The 7,170-nt window shown below is 32.3% G+C and overlaps 1 non-coding gene across 1 annotated transcript; it reads left to right on the plus strand.

Annotated features, from left to right (window-relative positions):
- The first annotated feature begins 2,916 nt into the window (after positions 1–2,916).
- Positions 2,917–3,025, plus strand: LOC140853536 (small nucleolar RNA R71). Its single transcript, XR_012136606.1, has one exon. It is a non-coding gene; the product is annotated as a small nucleolar RNA R71 (small nucleolar RNA).
- Positions 3,026–7,170: the final 4,145 nt, after the last annotated feature.

The following is a 7,170-nucleotide window of genomic DNA, read 5'->3' on the forward strand; positions in this document are numbered from 1 at the left end:
GTGATAAAGGATACAAAGTTATTTTTGAATCCTCATTATGCATAGTAACTAGTCCCAATGATAAAGGTATTAAATTTGTTAGGCATAGATATGATAATATTTATATGATAGATTTGAATGATCTTTCCAAGATAAACATGCAATGCCTAGTAGCTTTGAATACCAAAATTAATGAGATTAGTTGGCTTTGGCACCGTAGACTTGCACATGTTAGTCACTCTCCAACTTGAACTTTACTCATCCTCGAGTAAAGAAAGAATTTAGAATCAAGTACCGTTTAACTTAAAGTTTTGAATTTCACCAAATAATTTTTAAAAGGGCCACTGATGTTCAGTAAAACGTAAATAAGGTATATCATTGGGGTATTAATACTAGTCAATATGAGAGTTAAACTAAGAACACTAAATTTTTTCTAAATTTTTTCAAATTATCCCTACCTTTATCTCTAAATTATTCACCTTCACATAGACAAGTATATTGTTACTTCCGTCCTTCATTTATTGATTGATTTTTTTTTAATGTTGTACTGCTATTGAGTGTTTTAACCTCTTAAACTTTTTGTTTGACCCATGTAGCGAGTTTTCAGTCAATGACTCCCAAACTAGATGACTTTAGGGCACTAGGTATAAAATACCCCTCGAACCTACTTGCTCGAATCAAACAGACTACGAGTTAAAACTAGCTTTACAGCAAAGCTTCTTTGCCCTTCATATCTTTTGACGCGAAACTCAATGCTTGCTTAAGCAAAGAGGCCCAGTTACTCAGCATAAAGTACTTAAAATTTTTTTTTTAATATATGAAAAAATGTATAGTTACTTTACACAAACCCATAAAAAGTTAACTCTTCTTTGATGCTGATAGAAAAATTTAGAAATGCTCAAAAAAAACTATTTAAGTTCTAAACTTAACTCTTTATTAAATTTTCTTAATACTTGATCTCTTAATATCTCACAAACTCTCTAATTTATGCATCAATTTTTTTTTAAAATGCTTGGTTTAACTGGATTCTTCAATGTAATCATATGCTTAAATGCTAAATACTAACTTACTTAAGGATTTTAAAAAAAAATTTTATTCTTCCTCCCCAACTTAATCAACATTGTCCTCAATGGAGTAGGAAATATGAACGGTGCATGTAAAGAGAAAGAAAAGGAGAGATATCACCTGATCCATAAGTCTTTTCAAAATTGATTCTCCCCCCAACTTAGCCAAGATTATTTTCAAATCCCTACAAAAGATACAAAGCAAGACTCGATTATCCTAAATAAAATGCAAAAGAAAGTAAAGGCAAAAGCAAAAATTAAAAACTTGAAAACTGGATTGCCTCTCAGGAAGCGCTAAGTTTACCGTCTTCAGTCAAACCATGCTGATTCTCTCACCTATCCTGTGTCGAATATTGGATTGACAAATTTCAATGGTTTTGGATTGCCAATCTCAAGAAGATGGTCTATAATAAATTTTAATATTTTATTTATCAATCTTCAGAAAGTATTTCACATCCCCATTTTTAATTTTAGAAAGATAGTTCACAAATCCATTCACAGACGTTTGTTTGTTGAGAATTTCTCCTATTTGTTCTTCTAAAATGCTCATGAATTGAGTTTTTAGGTTAGGAGTTGAGTTTGAAGTAATAGGTGCTGAAAGGGTATCATTTGATTTTAAACATAGGTACTCAGGTGTAATCAAAGATGACTGCAGTTCTGGAGGAGGTGATGATTCTAGAGTAGAAGAACCAACTTCTAGGGTTGAAGAATTCAGGACTTTTGGTGAATATATCTTGGGTAGCTCATCTGCTCTCTTCTCTTTATCACTTAGATCAATATCAGTACTGGGCTTAGATTTTTTTATTACGTTAGTCTCAGTACTAATCTCCTCTTCTAAATTCTCCTTTGGACTAGCATCAGTACTAGCTTCTCTCACCTGATCTTGGTATGGGTCCTTAAGAATCCTATCACTTCTAAGTTCAGTAATTGCTTTGGCATTTTCAAATTGAGGATTTTTAGATGGGACATTGGATTGATGACTAGATCCAGATGGTTGATGAGTGGATGGATTGTTCCTAAGATTTGGTGCTGATTCGTTTGGCAATTGACCTAGTTTTCTCCTCATGGTAGATTCAGTTAATTGATCTATTTGTGCTTCTAGCCTAGCGAGGGATTGCTGTTGAGTCATGATCATTTGTTGAAGTTGGCTAAATCTATTGTTGGCTAGATTGGTCTATTGAGGAGGTGGGTATGGTGGCTGATTTTGATATGGTGGCTAGATAGATTGACTGGGTTGACCTCTATTGTAGGCATAATTCTGGTATGGAGGCCTACTTTGAAAGTTTTGCAAAGAAAGAATTTAGATCTGAGCCTGAGTCTGTTGGGGTCTCCAAGAAAAACTAGAATGGTTCCTCCAGCCTGAATTATATGTGTTAGAGAATGGATCATTGACAGGTTTGGAGTAACCTTGGGTAGCTTGAACTTGTTCTTGAATGAAAGGTGGAAACTGTGCAGCTATGGGACATTCGCTCACATGATGGGCCGGGCTAGCACAGATAGAATAAATCTCCTGATAATTAGGTGGTGGTGTGTATTGTGCAGGAGATTGTTGACCTAATGCTAGGAACTGATCAAATTTCTAAGCAAGAAGGTCGACTTTATTTAATCTTTGGGCTATTAGGTTCAGATCGGCCTTAGGACTAGAGTCTGTTTGCTTAATCTAAAAAATTTCTACCCATTTTTGGTGAGGGATTGATCTTTTATAGGAGGATAATGAAGAATGATTGATTGAATTTTCACTCAAAGTTTTAAATAAGTGTAGGCTTCATCCTCACTTTTACTTATGAATGCACCCCCACAAGATGCATCTACCATCTATCTGTATTGGTCATCTAAACTCTCATAAAAAGTTTGAACAATTTACCACTTAGATAGACCATGGTGTGGACATTTTCTAAGAAGTTTCTTAAGTCTCTCCCATGATTCATGAATTTATTCTCCTGAAAGCTGAGCAAATCCAGTGATGGCTCGCCTTATGGTGTTGATTCGACCTATGGGATAGAATTTCTTAAGAAACTCGTGCTGCATTTCAGCCCAAGTTTGGATTGGTCTCCCTATTGTGCCAAGCCAGTACTTGGCTTTATCTTTAAGTGAGAAGGGGAATAAGGTCAATCTAAGTGCATCATCAGTAAAATTTTGAATTTTCATCATGGAATAAATTTCTAAGAACTCATCCAGATGCTCGTAAGGATCTTCATTAGTATTTTCATAGAAAGACGGAAGCATCTGGATTGTGGTCGACTTGATCTCATAGTGGCTTGCAGGGATATCAAGTAAGTGGATACAAGTCAATGGATTATAGGTGGAAGGAGTAAAATATTCTTTCATCTGTCTAGGTGGTTCTCTAGGATCTCTAGCCATCTGATTTTCAGATTTAATATGAATCAATCGTTCAATCTCATGATTGGGTTCAACTAGGTCAGGATAGAGAGATTTTTTTTGTTTTATTTTTTTTTTAAGAGAAAAAGGAGAGAGAAGAAAGAAAGAGCCCTAGACCTAGATACGTAAGGTGGAAAGAATTAGTTGTGATTTAGTGTTAATTATAATCAAGTTAGCAAACAATTAAACTTAGACACCTATGGATTTCTTAGATCTAACAGTTCGATGTAGAGTGGCTTAGTCTAGATACAAATTGGGTTTATTCTCACTTCCTTCAACTAGTCAGGTAAGAGGTGGGATTGTGGGGGTCCCCCCATTGCTTGCCTTAGACACCAATTGAATTGGCCAAATAAGCTAACGAAACCAATTAAATAACCATGAGTCCACTTAGGCAGAGCCTTTATAACCTCTAGCCTTAGACATCAGTTTCAGGAGTGAGTCCGGACTTACTTTGCACTTGACTTGACCACAATACTCAGAACTGAACTCGATTAATACTAGGGGCCAATGTCTACTTGATTTTAGTTAGGCTAGGGTTAATGTGGGATGTTGGTTGGTTGTTTTTGGGCCAAGAGAGGGTGATGAAATTCCCACCTTATCTTGTTATGGGTGTTGTTCTTAAATTGATTTGAGATGAATATGCATAACCAATTTCAAACAAGGAGTTTTATGCAACTAAATTAGATGCATGAAACTAATAAAACTTGAAAGCTTACCTTGTCTCCAGCGATCACCAAAAATAAATCTACAATGATGAATGCTCCTAAAAATTAAGTTTCTACTCTTGTCATGCAATTTTTATTAGATTTATGTGGATGAATTTTAGGTTAATTAAAAAAAATAGTAATTAATACTAAAAAAATAGTTAAGGCTAGGGTTAGGATTAATCTCACCAACTTGGAAGCTTTCTATCTCCCTTTTTTTTTGAATTTTTGAATTTTTTTTTTATAAAAAGATAAAAGAAGTTAGTAAGCAATAGTCATAAAAAAAATTAAAGAAATTAAATATTAAAATTGGTGCCTTCCCCGACAACGACGCCAAAAATTGATACGATCGTGATGCTATCGTTAGGACACCGTGATTATCAATCGAATTCTGACTTCAATAAAAATTAAAAATATATAGAAAGTAGTGAGTCGGGTCAAATTCATAGAGAAGACAGGATTTTGACTTGAAATCTTTGATTTTACAAAAAGAAAATAAAATTTTGGAGAAAGCAATTTAAGTCAAAAAATAAAAATAAAAAGTATGAAAAATAAATCGGATACTAAGATCTACTAACTAGATCGTAGTATCTACTTACAATAAAAATAAATAATAGAAATTTAAAAAGTATAAAATAAATTGGATACTAAGATCTACTAACTAGATCCTAGCATCTACTTGCAAAAAATAAAAGATAGAAATTTAAAGTGTAAGAAAATAAATTTTATATTAATTAAAATTGAAATTTAAGTATAAAAAATTTAAAAAAATAATAAAATAAAATAAAACTATAATAAAGATCTGAAGTTGATCAGTCAAGCCTCGTCGAAAAGATGGTTGATGACCTCTCCGTCTTCCGTCATACTCCGTAGAGTGAACCGACTTCTCTCCTTCTTTTTCTTGGGTTCCTAAACCTATCTAATTTTTTTTTCTATTTTTTCTATACTTTTTACTCAATTTTTTTGCTCTTCAAGCTTATTCCCAGATCTCCTATTTATAGATAATTTTTTCATAATTTTTTGATAGGAAAAAAAGTCCTAAAACTCTTAAAAATCATATTAATCCCCTTAAGAATATTTCTGACTGTCGGATGGAGCTTGAACCACCCAGATCTGCCCAAAATCCATAGTTTTATCCTTATCAAAGTTGGATCGAACCACAGCCATCTGATCGCACCTAAGATTGGTTTTGGACCATCGGATCGCATAAAAGAGTCCTCTTATAAATCGACAATGAACAACTGTCATTGGATCTAAGTTGGATTAAATCTCAGCCGTTGGATTGCGCCCAGTATCTTTTTCTCACTGTGAACCATGCTTGTGGATCGCATAACTATTTTTGTGGACCGCACCCTGGCTCTATGGACTGAGCGGTCGATCCACCGTATATCGAAGGCTATTTTCTTTATTTTTTAAGATATTGTAGCTCTATTTTCGTTCCAATTTTCATCTAAAAAATTAAAAAAAAATATGCATTAAATTTTTCAAAAATTTTTCTTTATTTTGGTACTTAAATTGTTTAATTAAATTAACATTTATTTTTTATAAATATATCTAATTTTATATTTTTTCAAAATTACTTATTTTTTAAGAAAATTTAATAAATTCATGAAATTAGAATTTTTAAGTAGATGTTAGCACCATAAATTATCAAAAATACCTACAATAAATATAAAAATATATCACTTATTAGCATGCATTCACTTTCAAAATTTATTAAAAAAAATTGATTACCGACTTACCTAAATTAAATTTTAAAAAAGATAGAATTTGTGATGCATGCTAACTAGGTAAACAAATAAAAGTCTCATTTAAATCTAAAAATATTGTTTTAACTTTTAGGCCATTAAAATTATTGCACATGGATTTATTTGGATCCACTAGAACTACTAGTTTAGGTGAAAAATGATATGACTTTATAATTATTGATGATTTCTCTCATTTTACATAGATTTTTTTTTGGCACATAAGGATGAAACTTTTCATGTGTTCTCAAAGTTTTATCGAAGAGTTACTAATGAAAAAAATTTTTCAATTCAAAATATTCGAAGTGATCATGGAATCAAATTTGAAAATCAAGATTTTAAAAAATTTTATGATGAAAAAGGTATTGACCATAACTTTTCAGCACCTAGGATACCCCAATAAAATGGGGCAGTAAAAAAGAAAAATAGAATCCTCAAAAAAATAGTCCGTACCATACTATGTGAAAGCAACCTCCCAAGATACTTTTGGGCGGAAGCAATTAACATGGTATGTTACATTTTAATCCGTGCTTTAATTAGACCAATTCTAAAAAAAACACCCTATGAGCTTTGGAAAGGAAGAAAACCAAACATTGTATTTTTTTCATATTTTTGGTTGTCGATGTTTTATTTTAAACAATGGTAAAGAGAGATTAGAAAAATTTGATGCAAAATTCGATGAAGCTATTTTTCTTGGTTACTCCTCTTCTAGCAAAGCTTTTAGAGTTTTCAACAAAAGAACTTTAGTAAAGGAGTCAATACATGTTGTTTTTGATGAGACTAATGATCTTCCTTCAAGGAAGAGTGAAAGTATTGATGATGCAGATCTTCTTATAGAAGGGATGAAGGAGCTCACCCTAAAAGACTCAATAATTCAAAATAAAGAAGAACATGATAACAAACAAGAGGATGAAGGTGAAGAATAACAAGAACAATCTCAAGGTACAAATAATCTACCCAAAGAATGGAGGTATGATCACAATCATCCCAAAGAATTAATCATTGATAATCCTATACATGGAGTAAGAACTCGTTCTTCACTTAGAGATGCATACAATCATTTTGCATTTGTTTTTCATTTTGAACCTAAAACCCATAGATGAAGCTGAAAAGGATTATAATTGGATAAATATAATGCAAGAGGAACTTAATCAATTCGAAAGAAATAATGTATGGACTTTAGTATCAAGACCTAAAAATTATCCAGTAATTGGCACAAAATGGGTATATAGGAATAAATTAGATGAACATGAAAATATAATTTGGAATAAAGCAAGATTGGTTACAAAGAGTTGTAAT

Source organism: Elaeis guineensis, chromosome 13, assembly GCF_000442705.2.
Source record: "Elaeis guineensis isolate ETL-2024a chromosome 13, EG11, whole genome shotgun sequence".
Taxonomy (NCBI): Eukaryota; Viridiplantae; Streptophyta; class Magnoliopsida; order Arecales; family Arecaceae; genus Elaeis; species Elaeis guineensis.